General features: G+C 32.8%; 1 protein-coding gene across 2 annotated transcripts in view; it reads left to right on the forward strand.

The window, feature by feature from the left end:
• Window positions 1-14,652, forward strand: part of LOC106473464 (neuronal acetylcholine receptor subunit alpha-7-like) — a 112,678-nt gene that overhangs the window by 55,311 nt on the left and 42,715 nt on the right. The gene's annotated exons all lie outside the window — the stretch shown is intronic.

Below are 14,652 nucleotides of genomic sequence, written 5' to 3' on the forward strand. Positions count from 1 at the left end.
TCCGATGTTTCCAGTGCCAGTGGTTCGGTCATTCAAAGGCATTTTGTCGTGGTTCTGTGACGCGTGCTTGTTGTGGTGGCAAGGAACATGACGCATACGAGTGCAAAATGGATCTTCACTGTGTTAATTGTAGTGGTTCCCACCTCTCTTACTATAGATCTTGCTCTAAGTGGGTGGAGGAGAAAGAGGTACAGTGTTTGAAGACTGTTAACAACATTTCTTACCTCGAGGCTCGGAAGCTATTGTTCTCTACTCCTTATTTTTCCCTACTCTTATACTTATTTTCATGCACCTAGTCAGTCTTTCACTGCCATTGATCTCTCGATCTGCTTCCCTTCACTTTTCTTGAATAGTTGACAGTGACGCCGGGACAGTGATAATTTTGCTATCGTTTTGAGGGAGGTTGGCTGTGGTTGATGCCACCCGAGTGCCACAGTGGAAGTTGGACAAGGCTCACTGGCCCTCTTTCACCACTCTCTCCAAACTTGATCCTGCCATTGTCTGTCTGCCATCAATAGACGACTGTGTGGTACCAGTGACTGACTGTATCTTCAAAGCAGCTTCTCACTTTATTCCTAAGACTTCGACACGTTTTCCAGGGTATCCTCGTCCATGGTGGAGCCCTGTCTGCCAGGAGGCACGGAAGGCTCAAAAACGGGCCTGTGATACCTTCCAACAGTATCCTCTCTTTCTAACCACATAGTGTATCAGGAGTCTTGGATTAAGTTCACTACTGGCATCTCTTCTACCACCAGTTCCAAAACCATATCAGACAAGATTCTGAATGTCATTGGGAGGTATGCTTCCCATTCCCTTTCCATCTTGTTCTCCAATGGCCAGGAAGTAGCTCATGTCCAGAGTATTGCTAATGCTCTCGACCACAGCTTTTCTCATGCATCTAGCTCTTTTGTTTCTTACCCTGCCTTCTTGACCATCAAGTCTCGGGCAGAGCAATCACCTCTTTCCTTACGGGCCAGTCATCTGTATGACTATAATCGTCCCTTTACACTGGTGGAACTGAAACCTGCTCTTCATCGATCTGGAAGTACATTGGTTGGAACTGATTATGTTTATTATGAGATGCTGCGCTATCTTTTTCCTGCATCTCTTGCTATTCTTCTAGTTATTTTAACTGGATTTGGTAGGATCATGTTTTTCCTTATGCTTGGCGCCAGGCTATTGTCCTCCTTTCTATATATCTGAGAAAAATTCCAAGATTCTTTCTAGTTATTGCTTTGACTAGCTATCTCTGTAAGGTCTTATACAGGATGGTTAATGCTCGTCTTATTTGGTTCCTCGAATGAAGAAGCTATGCAGTACAGTGATTGTACTATTTACACTGATTCTCTTAGCTCTCTGTTAGCCCTGGAATCGCTTAATGCTAGTTCTCACCCTGTTATCGTCGATATTCAACAACGACTGACCCATTTTTCTCTATCTTCTGTTTCTATCCAGTTTTTCTAGATCCCTAGCCACGTTGGTATTTCGGGAACGAGCTCGCTGACAATTCAGCTAAGTCCATTTGCTCTGGCGCCATCACGGCCGTGCCTGTCCCATACATGGACTACGTCCTGTATTCAAGACGCGGCTTCTCACCAGTTAGCAGTGGCTTTGGGGTGAGCGACGTTATAACAAGCTTTTCCAGATCAAACCTTCTGTTGCTCTGTGGCCGTTTTGTTTCCGTAAGGACCAGACGGGGGAGATTGTCGTGTTCTTTTATCTGGTACTGATCCACCAATGTGTAGCCTTTGTGACACTCAAGTCACAATAGCCCATATTTTACTGCCGTGACGTCGTTACGATCATGAGCGGCGACACCATTTTAGACAAGTGTTTTGTAAGGTTTACCCCTGACATTGGACAGTGTCATTGGCGATGGTGACACTGTTCAACTTGATTGTATTTTTAATCTTTTAACAACAATTGGTATTTTTAATTATATTTAATTCTTTATCTGTATTTTGGACATATTATGGTTTTAACTCAATTTATTTTTAGATTTTACTGCAATTTTACTTTTACTGTTTTTACCGGTTGTTTGGCGCATATAGCCTAGTTGATTTGCACCATAAAACACCATACAACCAACCAACCCGCCAATGACTGTTTTTATTTTTAACAAATAAAAAATGAATTGGGGAAAAACGACTTCCCGTTAGTTGTTTGTAGTTAAGCACAAACTACACAATGAGCTCTCTGTTATTTGCCCACCACGTGTATCGAAACACGGTTTCTAGTGTTATAAGATCGCAGACATACCGCTGTAGCACTGGGGGACTGCTATTTGCTCAGGGCTTTCTGTGATCTTACTATTTACCGTACAAACCACCGGAAATGCAAAATTTCATGCTACGAAAAATGGTACCTGATAATCTATTGAAAATTTCTAATTATAAAGAGTTCCTCATATATTTGTTTTGGCAAGAAGAAAGCCCTAGTTAGCCCTGGCATGATCAGGAGGCTGGGGCACTCGTTTTGCAATTTGTGGGTTGCGAGTTCGAAGCCACGTCCCACCAAACATGCTCGCCCTTTTAATTGTGGGGTGCTATAACGTAACAGTCAATCCCACTATTCGTTGGTAAAAGAGAAGACGAAGAGTTTATGGTGGATAGTTTTGACTAGCTACCAATCCTTTTAGTCTATCACATCATAATTAGGGATAGCTATCGCAGTTAGCCCTCAAGTGCTTTTGTGCGAAATTCAACAAATAAACCTTAAACTTATTTAAATCTATGTGTGACTCGTCAACTGCTTTTCTTTGATAGAGTAAAGCTCTGAAACAATCTATGACATTTCATCGTTCTCAATATTATTATAATCATTTAGGATACATTCATTTCTTATTTTCATTTATATGTCTGAATACCTTTTCCTTATTCAACTCCAAATTGTTTGACAATATCTATATATTACGTTATTATTACTCCTGCCTTGCACGAGTTGGATCTGTGGTAGAGCTTTGGATTTCTGAGTTGCTGAGCCGGTTTCAAATCCGTGCGATACATCAAAATATTCCCTTCACACTTTCAGTTTTGGGTGAGTTATAAGAGCAACAATTAATTCCTCATCTTGGATATTAAGGTGTTCCTGACAAGTAGCCTTCCCTTTAGTCAACAGTTAAAATTAGGGGCGTTAGCAGGTAGTCCTATTAGTTTTTCTCAGGGTAATGTTTTGAGAATGTGAATGTTAAATCGAACAGTTTTCATATAATTTTGATCAAACTTGGTGCGAAGTTTAAGTGTTCCCAAAGGCCAATTGATTAACTTTTGATAAATGTAAATCCAAGTCTCACTGTATTCAATCACATAACTCAAAACGTTTATATTTGATTGTCGTCATATTTCGTATAAATGTTGAGTATCTTTAACAACCAACGGGATCACTTTTGGTGAATGTAGCATAAAAGTCAAGGTCACACTGATAACAATTTGTTATTTTCATAAACGGTCAAAACTCGAGAACAAATTGAGATAGCTATAGATCTTGGTACCTACGCCTACAACTTTACAGAGTGAAGATTTTTTGGTGTGTTTTTAGATTGGTTCTTCAAAAAGTCGAAAACATTGCAAGGCAGGGCTGTGCACAACGATTTCCTTTCTCGTTGCATGAGCTATTAGTAACCTCCTTCAGAAAATTACTGAACACTTTCGCGATTTTTTTTACGATTCTGTACATAAAAATTTCGCAGTCTTGTTCTACTACTTCATCAAATGTTATGAAAAAGAGTACTCACCATCATCAGTCTTTTCCAGACCTCAAGTGATCCATAGAACAGCTATGAAAGTTCTCCACTCTTCTTCCCATTCTTCAACCTCTATTCTATCCAGGTCTTTATTTTTTATATCCCTCTCTATTGTTGTAAACCAAGTATATTTCGGTCTTCCTATGTATCTTTTTTCCAACTGGCCTCAATCCCTTTGCTTTTCTTGGCAATATATTCACCTTCATTCTTAGAACATGCCCGTAGTAGCTCCATCTATATAAATTTAGCTTTTCTATGATCGATTTTTCTCCACTTTTTCCTCTTAATATTTATTCACTTATATGATTAAACCATCTGATCTTCATTATCTTTCTTAAACAATCATTCTTAAGATTTTTCAGTCTAAACTCAATTTGTTCTAGTCCTTTCCATCTTTAACAGCTATATAACAAAACCAAGAGAACCAATCTATTGAAGAACTTAAGCTTCATCTTAAGAGATACGCCTGCATTATTTCATATTCTATTTAATTTTCTAAAACCAATTCCTGCTTTATTAAATCTTGTCTTTACTTCCTTGCGTATATTTCCATCAACAAAAGCGAATTAAGTGTTTGACTTGTCTTTAAAAAAGCTTGAAATTGTCATAGACTTCTCTAGAACACTGGTCAGGAAATACTATTCTGTTATGCCTATAACACTGGACAACAAAAAAAAAGTTGTTACTGGAGAAACCTCAAATGATTCGGGGAAATTTGATGGTGCCGATTTCAAAAATGTAGTCAGAATTTGTTCATCACCTCTAGATTTTGAGTTATTGTAATATCTCAATACTTTATCAAAACTATGTGAAATACCATACAATCAACTCTGTACAATAGATTTATGATGTTAAATTAAGTTTACTTGGACAGTTTAATGAGTAAAAGACATATATTTTGATAACTTCAAACATTCACTGTATTGTATTGGTGTAAAATTCCAAACATATTGTTCATATATGTATTTGTTCTCAATATAACTGTAGCGAAATGCACCACTTTTGCTTCATTCGAACGCTCACCTGCTCTGCCCGGGAATCATGAAACCCTAACGTGCTCAGTTTGCTAGAATTTCGGAGTCAGACACCTTTCCCTCATTTGACTTTCACTCACTCAGTTGGTCACTTCGCCTCGTTCCACACATAGTCAAAACAAAGTCCAATCTTCTTCCTCGCATAATACCCGAGATAATTAAATTCCATATAACTTTGTTTTTAAAATCATTTAAACTCTAGTTCTGTGAACATAAATTCTTTTATAAAAGTTAGAAAATCCTGTGAAATTCTGGCTGCCTCCAGTTAAAGTAAAGCCCAAAAGTGTAAAAGTCATCCAAGCAGTTTCTTCTACATTTGTGTAAAATGTATTACAGTTTCACAATAGAAAACATCACACATAAGATAAATGTAGCTTAATACCACTATTTTGTGTGTAAAATTGATGATCAAGAATAACTTTGGGCTCCACATGTGTGTTGTGCAGTTTGCATATCTTACTTGACACACTGGCTGAATAAGAAGAGTGCAAGTATGCCATTGCAGTTCCCATGGTATGGCGTTAGCCCAAAGATCATCTTACTGACTGATATTTTTGCATGACTATTATTTCTGGATATTTAAGCAAAACTAAATAATACATTAAATAACTAGATATCCATTCTGCAATGAAACCGGTACCTCATGGGGATGATTTTCTAGTTCCACATCCACAAGCAGATTGGGAAACAGAAAAGTTATACTGCAAAGAAGATAATTAATCATCTTCATCTAGTAATTCTATTCCTATGGCACCTCAAAATAAACTGCCTCATCTGATCACACAGCAAGAGCTAAATGATCCGAAGCATGTGGAACTTCTTGGCTCTTTTTTACAGGAATGGAATTTATTAACTCTAGGAACAAGAGTTTCATTTTACCAAAGTCACCATCAAAGTCTTGCTCCTCACTACAGCATGCGAGATACTTTGTGTTTCTGTACAAATGTTAATACACTAATGGAATAATTAAATACTGAACATCATCTTCTTGCTCATCTTGTGAAAATGAAAGAAAGTTATCAATGCATGCAGATTATACATTCTTAAATGCAATCTTCAACGAATAAATATAATTATTAAAGAAAAAGTTGTTATTTTCACCACGTATAAGAACATTTTGAATACATCTATCAGAACTCGAAAACTAGAAGTGATCAATAATCAGCAACATGCTTTTAGAATCTGCATCGTAAAATTACTGAGAAACAGTTGTCATTATAATTAATCTTTATTCTCCTTCTAATTAGTGATCTTTCAAACACCAAACTTTAGAAATTCATTAAGAAATTTCCAAAAGATCAACGTTTTAACTTATTTTTACATCAGTTCCTTGAATTTTAACCTTTTAGAAATCCATATTCATATAGCTTGCTAATTACCACAACTAATGAGCTAGATAGATAGATCAACTTTATTTCACTGTACCTCTTTGGACTTTTGGAAAGAGGAATTATTAGCATTTTTATACCAATATTAAATTACACCCTGCCTATTACATAATATGCAAACAAATAAATGAATGATTAAATAACGGTTCAAACATTTAAACATAGTTATTCGTTTAATTAGAGTTTATATTGTTTCACTGAGTTGTAATTTTACTATCCTGTCTGTCATTTCTCTTTTCTTTTATGTTTATTGTCACATTGGGAGTAGTGCCTCTGATAAAATAATTATAGTGCTTCGTTTTAAATAGTTCAGTTGTTTCGGTGTAGTACCTCTGATAAAAAATTTACAGTACTTCATTTTGCATACTTTGTTTGTTTCGTTCGGTGTAATACAACTGACAAAACATCTATAATACCTCATTTTGATACTTTGTTTGTTTGATTCGGTGTAATACCATTGATAAAACATTTATAGTACTTCGTTTGAAAACTTACTACGTTTCGGTGTAGTACTACTGATAAAATATTTATGGTGCTTCGTTTTGAAATTTTTGTTACTTTAATTTGGTGTTGTGCTAAATACAAAACGTTTATGGTACTTCGTTTTCAATACTTTGTTTAATTCGGTGTAGTGCCACCGATAAAACATATAAAGAACTTTACTTCGAATACGTTGTTCATTTGATTCAGTTTAGTGACAATGATAAAACATTAATAATACATCGTTTTGAATATTTATTCATTTGATTCGTTGTAAAATTTACAAAACTTCATTTTGAATACTTATTCTTTTGATTCAGTGCATTACCACTGATTAAACATTTATACCATTTCATTTTGAATACTTTTTTCTTTGTTTCGGAGTAGTACTACTGATGAAACATTTATGATACTTCATTTTGAATAGTTTTTGTTTGTTTCATAATAATACCACTTATATAATATTAATTGTGCTTCGTTTGGAATAGTTTGTTTCGGAGTAGTACCACTGATAAAACATTTATGATACTTCATTTTGAATAATTTTTGTTTGTTTCATAATAATACCACTGATATAATATTAATAGTGCTTCGTTTGGAATAGTTTGTTTCGGTGTAGTACCACTGATAAAAGATTTATAGTGTTTCGTTTTGAATACTTTATTTGCTTGTTTCGGTGTAATACCACTAATAAAACATTTATAATACTTCTTTATGAATGCTTTGTTTGCTTTTTTCGGTGTAGTACCACTGATAAAAATTTTATATACTTCGTTTTAAATGATTTGATTAAATCGGTATAGTGCCATTGATAAGACATTTATAGACCTTCATTTTGAATATTTTGTTTGTTTGTTTCACGTAGTACTACTCATAAATCATTTATACTACTTCAATTTGAATACTTTGTTTGCTTGTATCAGAGTAGTACCACTGATAAAACATGTATGGTGCTTTGTTTTAATACTTTGTTTGTTTTTCTGTGTAGTGCCACTGATAAAATATTATTGTACTTCAATTTCAATAATTTGTTTGTTTGTTTCGGTATAGTGCCACTTATAAAATATTTATAGTGCTTCGTTTTGAATACTTTGTTTGTATTTCTGTGTAGTGCCACTGATAAAACATTATTGTTTTTAAATTTGAAAACTTTGTTTGTTTTTTGTGTAGTGCCACTGACAATAAATTATAGTGTTTAATTTTGAATACTTTGTTTGTTTCTTTCGGTGTAGTTCCATTGATGAAACATTTATAATAATTCATTTTGAATAGTTTGTTTGTTTGTTTCGTTGTAGTAGCGCTGATATAGCATTTATAGTACATAATTTTGCTACTTTGTTTAATTCGGGGTAATACCACTGATAAAACATTTATAGTGCTTCATTTTGAATACTCTGTTTATTTGTTTCGGTGTAGTACCACTGATAAAACATTTACAGAACTTCGTTTTGAATACTTTGTTTGTTTTTTCGGTGTATTACCACTGATAAAATATTGATAGCACTTCATTTTGATACTTTGTTTGTTTCGGAATTTTATACAAAGCTACCCAAGGACTATCTACACACGAACGTCCATAATGTTACTGATAATGTAGAAGTAAAGCAGCTAGTCAACAACACTCACTGCCAACATTTGGATTATTCTTGTCAGATCAAATATTGGGATTTGATTGTTACTCTTATAGCGCCTCCACGGACCTAAAGTGCATGACTTGTTTTTGTGGAAACAGGTTGTAAGGCAAGAATCGTAAAATTCTTCGTCTTCGTACACTAACCATCTTCCTATTTTTAATAGAACTAGAATGTTTGGCTTATTAGTTTTTAGAAGGTATGTTTATCTAAGTAATAGGCTTTTTCATTCTTACTCAAATAGCCAGGTCTTATCAACATTAAACAACGTGGTACAAATAGAATATATCTAGCAGGCACCAAGGAAATAATTTATTTTAGAGTTTACTTTAGACTTATCGATTTTACATTCGCTAGTATTAAAGATTCCCTACAAAACTAAAACAAGAATATGATAAGTTTTAACTACAACCATCCTGACTGAGTTTTAAAAACTCTCTAGATCCCCATATAAAAGTAACATGATCATTTCGATCTTATTAAGTAACCGTCATGGAGAGACAAACCGCTGTTACTGCCCCCCCCCCTCCACTTACAACAAGTCTAGGATTGGCGTTACACTAAGAGTGGAGGTTGGTGAGAAACTAACAAGGCTTGAAGGTATCATGCATATTTAATGTAATCACGAAATAACATAATGAATATCTGATACAAAATATGCATGAATGAGTGAATGGAGTCTGTGACTATGAGGTCTTATCACTGTCAATTTTATTATATGTAATACTCTAGTATATTCAGTAAGCCTAGCTAACACTTTTTGTATGTAATTCATATATATATATTAAAAACATTCTCTCGGACTTTGATCTGATTGTTTGTAATTTACAAATTCTATCACATTACATTTGCTCGATATATTCTAAACTGTACATGTAGATGTTCACGAAATACTTGAACAAGAGAGAGAGAAGCATGCAAATATCTCACAGATGATTTATACCTCGAGTGGAACTGACAAATTCAATTCTCATCATAGAAACTGGAGATCTTACACTACTCGTGTAAGTTGTAATACAAAAGGCAGAGAAACGTAACTTATAAGCAAACAAGTCAATCTAAACTATTATAAGATTATACGAGTTAAAGGTGTCAGTTGTAAATGTTAAGGTTACATAAATATCTGTTTATGGATAATTATTCAATAAATAATATATACAATTAAAGCAATACACTCACTTTTCTGTAAAAATCACTGTTAAAATATTATTTTACAGTTTTACGATAAACTGGATTTAGAATTTTTCAGTCAAATATACCGTCATTTACAGTAAATTATACTGTTGTAATATTTGAGCGTCATTTTATAAAATTTTAGGTGTACTGTAGAATTTACAGGAAACTGATATGTCAGTATTTTACGGTATTTTTTAAATGTATTTTTACAGTGTAGCTGTGTTTATTAGAAATTTAAATGGCTACAAATCTTCCTATGCAGAGTGTGTAATTTTGAATATGTTTTTTAAATTGTAAACTGCTCGCTGGGTAGATGCTCTTAACATCTAAGATATGGATTGTTGATACTAAAAACCTTAATCATCACAATAATATATTTTAGTAAAAATTGTAAAAAATAAGTATTTCCTAGATAAACGGAATTTCATATTAAGATGCTTGATATTATTTTAAAAAATAATAATTTAACTCTTAAGTCCTTCTGTTGGTCAGCAGTTATTTTACAGAGTTATAACATAAAAATCTGGGGTTCGATTTCTCAGAATGAACAGAGTACAGATACCCCACTGTTCAACTTTGCGCGAAAAAACAACAACATTAAACGAAAATCTGCAGATTATCCATACATTATTTGACTGACCATCATATTAGTAATTATGCACTTCTCTAAAGTATATAAAGTTATCAATCACTTGCTGGAAATAAAATTCAACAAAACTCAATACTGCATTTAGGAATAACGTTTCTTATATTGAACTTGTTTGTAATACGTATTGTCCTCCAAGACCTCTCGCAATGCTGACAATCGCAGGGATAAGATTGAAGAAAACTTCAAAGCAAATGTAACAATAAGGTATTTTATGTTGAACTACGCGTGCAGTGATCAAGGACTGTATAAGACATAAAAGGTTTGTGTACTGAGATGTCATGTAATACTTAAGTCGTCTATTAAGTTACGAAACTTTGTAGTTGTAATAAAACATTACTACTGCAGGTGGTCTTATCTAATCACATGCAGCAGAGCACAACCTGCTGAGAGAACTACATGTTATGTTATGTTAAATAAAAAGATTGACAAAGTCAGTGCTCTGCTATGGATCTCTGGTTCCGGTCCCGAAGTAATTTTTCGATTTTTCACATAGAATATTTAATATATTAAGATATAATAATGTTATTAGTTCACTAGTTCCTGACGGATCTAAATAAATAATTGTAAATCTGTAATAAACTCCTATGATTTCTTCATTGTACTTATCATAACGCACTATGATGATTATACGCGTGATGAGAGGCTTTATAATTGAAAATTGAAGGGGACGGCGTGTATTCTTGGATAGCTCTGTACTACAGCACTGGCCTTGTTAGCTGGAGTCCCGAATTTGAATTCTTATCCCGGAGGCACTTGTCACTATTTGTTTTGTTTTTTACGTAATGTATTTAATACTAACTATTTCAAGATAAATGAAATATTATTAGTGACTAAAATAAAAACATTTAATTTAATATTAACTTGAATAATCGTCATAAGTTTGAACTTTTATGACAAATATCCATTACCTAGTATAGCAGACAACTAGCATATTAAACCTAAATCTTGAATGTCTTAGGAAATATTTCACGTGAGTATAGAATATCACTACTCATAAGTAGGTTGAGCTATGATAAGATCTCTTCAGAAATGTATGTAACATTTCTATCTTTTATGAGCCAGCTATAAACTATCTCGATGAGTTTTATAATCGGATGACTATAATGTCTTCAAAGCATGTTGTCTGTCTTCCAAAAGCCGACGTCAATCAACTGATATACAAAGAGATGCACTGATGTACTTGACATGGAGCTCTGACTAGCTCCTCGTCTAGAAAATGTTCTTTCCTCATGTCAAATCAGAGACAACAACTTGCAAGCTGTCACTTATAAAAACACTTTTTGTCAAGCTGCCCAAACTCTAAAAGCGAGCATACTTCTCAACTTCTTGAATGAAACAAATATAAATCTTCATGAGAAATACCGATATTTTTATTTTGTGAAATGATTTTTTTCTACACAATAAAACTCTTGGCAACTTGCTAACCTGTTGATTGTATAGATACGTTAATTGATAAAAAACAACCCGTGCACAGTAAAAACATAACAAAAATCCAATAATTCATTTAACAGCTTAAATCTTTCTTTCACTATCACTTGAAAGATCAAATAAAACAATGGCGCGACATGTGTATAAGAGAGATATCTTCTGCGTGTATTTTATTGGATTTCCGTAATACTAAACTACCTTTTCGCTTGTCCCACTTACTAACTGCAATATATTGGCAATAAATGACTGTCCCCTGTTAAATTCAACGAAATGCTGCAGGAAATTTCGAAAGACGACATTAGCCCCCCAGTGGCACAGCGGTATGTCTGCGGACTTACAACGATAGAGTCCGGGTTTCGATACCCGTGGTGGGCAGAGCACAGATAGCCCATTGTGTAGCTTTGTGCTTAATTACAACTAAAAGACGACATTAATTCGGTTTACGAAGCAATGTATAAAAATAGCAAAGGAAATTGTCTAGGTCTATTATATGTACCTTTTATAAATCATTGGACACACACACACACATGTAATGTTTCATCGGTTTGCTTTGTTTCATGCAAAGTTACACGCTAGTCGTTCCTAACTTTGTACTGATAGACCACAGGGAACGCAGCTAGTCAACACTAACAAATGCCAACTCTAGGGCTACTCTAATCGAATAGTGCGACTTGACATTTATATAGATTAACTAAACCTTCTCTTTGATAATCATTTAGATGTAGGTCTAAACAGATATAATTCTATGGATGTATCTTCATTCTAATTAGAAGATTTGATAAAGGTTTTTTCACGCATTCTTCTCGAGATTTTAAATTTCATTAAATACTATTTCGATTTTATATTAAAATAGAGTTGTTTTTTTTCCTGCCATCACAGAGGTTTAATAACTACTATTGTTATTCGAGTATTAGAAATATTATAGGAAATATTTAAGCCTTACTTTATCTATATTATCCTTAGAGAATATCAAAAAACAGTTTTGTTTCTTCTTGAGTTACTGGGATTAGTATACATTGGTATATTGTTGAATCATTCTTGGTGGACTCTCATAAACAACTACTGAATATATTGGGCTATATTTCATTTCATCAATTATCATATTATTCTAAGAATGGGAAAATACCAATCCTTCTTTCTTGTTGTAACCCATAGTATTTTATTGTTCTGCGGGAAAATATAATGTTGTTTTTAGTTTTGTTTTCAGTTCTTTAATATTTTGTAAAAGTAAAACCAATCTTTAAAAATTACAATTTCAGAAATTGAAAATATAATGATAGATAACATTTTAGGAAGTGTTTCTACAATTTCTAGATTAATATTTGTTTTGTCAAAAACATCATTTATGTTTTACCAATTCACTTATCTTATTTACTGACCAATATGTTTATTGCTATCAGTATCGAGTTAAATAGTTTAACGTTCTATTTGTAACAGGAACTTGTCGTATCTCTCAGTGATTTAACGTACTCACTAACTATAGCTTTAGAATGCTTTAAGATGTATGTTACAGGTCTTATGTGTATCCGTTACAGTGTACAGAAACAAAACTGTTAAATAATACACGAATAACGAATATACCCAACATTTTAATACACTTGATTATATTTTCATATCAAATAAAATAATATTGCACTTAATACAAGTCTAACTATTACATTTTTTTTCATTAGTGTATTTGCTTATTTTCAAAAAATTGACTACAAATCCAAAAGAAAAGTCGCTTTTCACAAACTATAGAAAAACAACGTTAATGGTTTCGATACTATAGAAAATAACGTTAATGATTTAAATACTATAGAAAAATAATTCAGACTACTTACATTGTCTTCTTGGAATATCCAGCGACAAGTACAATTAGCACACGTTTATGCCTAATATCATTGATTACACTAGCAATTTATATGACCTCAATATCCTTGTGGTAAATGCGTAAGGTTTTACATTTTTCTCACTTTTTTGTATTCTTTCATTCACAACGCATTGATGTAGTTTTATTATCCCTTTCCTCTATATTTGACTTTAAAAATTTTACATGTTTAAAGTGTCGTTAAATTATATTCAACTTCTTATTCGCTGTAATGAAATTATTAGAAATACAATAAACATATAAAAAGTTGCTAAACTGCATATAAAGTGCAGTCATGGTATTTCATATAGCAGTTTCTAATGAATGTTATTTAAAATCATTATTCAAGAGTTATTTTATTGTTATAAAACATATGAACATTTTCTAAACAAATAGCTTTTGTTCACGTAGTGTATCAGTAAAGTCTTATGAGGTCCATATTTTAATACTTTTATTACACTCTCATTAGTTGTGCGTTTTGCTATATTCATATTATTAGCAAACTAAAAATTATTCTTAAACAGTTAAAAATACAACAAAGACTTTAACAGTTGTACATATAATTATCATTTATTTCTTTAATAACAATTATAATTATAAACGTAACACTTTAATTCGAGCCACTATTTGCATATAAACATACAGACACGTTACAATTACTTTGTATGAGAACAGAAATGAAGGATTTACAAACGTAAAGCCTTATGCATATAATGACGTTATTTCTATATTAACAATTAATATTTTTGTAGTAATAGAGACGATTTTGAAATATATATCTCTTCAGCTATGATTATGCTTTTCAGATTTTGATTTCATTATTCAAACTTTATTTAGATACTTCTCTTTTGTTTGCATGTTTTTTAATGTCATAAATTAATCATTAATTACAAAACAAAATCAACTGGTTCCCTCCACCCAACACTACTTAAAAATTAGTAACAAAAAACAATCACTTTAATTTTAAAATAGATTTCTGTTGTATAAAACTGATTTCTCCTTAAAATTTATAAATTAAAACCAATACATATTTGCGATGCTTGGATTTAAAGGAGAATGTTCCCGTTTTTTCTTAATTTGATAAATAAATAAGTTTTAATATACATGTTACTATAAGTGAGCATACCAATAAACATGCAAACTGCGAGACTTTAAAAAGTCAAATGAATTTATATATGTATTTATACGCACTTCCAAATGTATTGGATGGTTGCGATGATTTCGTACAATTTTATAGCCTGTTTGTTTATTTGTTCGTTTGTAGTTATGCACAAA

Source organism: Limulus polyphemus, unplaced genomic scaffold (assembly GCF_000517525.1).
Source record: "Limulus polyphemus unplaced genomic scaffold, Limulus_polyphemus-2.1.2 Scaffold130, whole genome shotgun sequence".
In the NCBI taxonomy this organism is placed as follows: domain Eukaryota; kingdom Metazoa; phylum Arthropoda; class Merostomata; order Xiphosura; family Limulidae; genus Limulus; species Limulus polyphemus.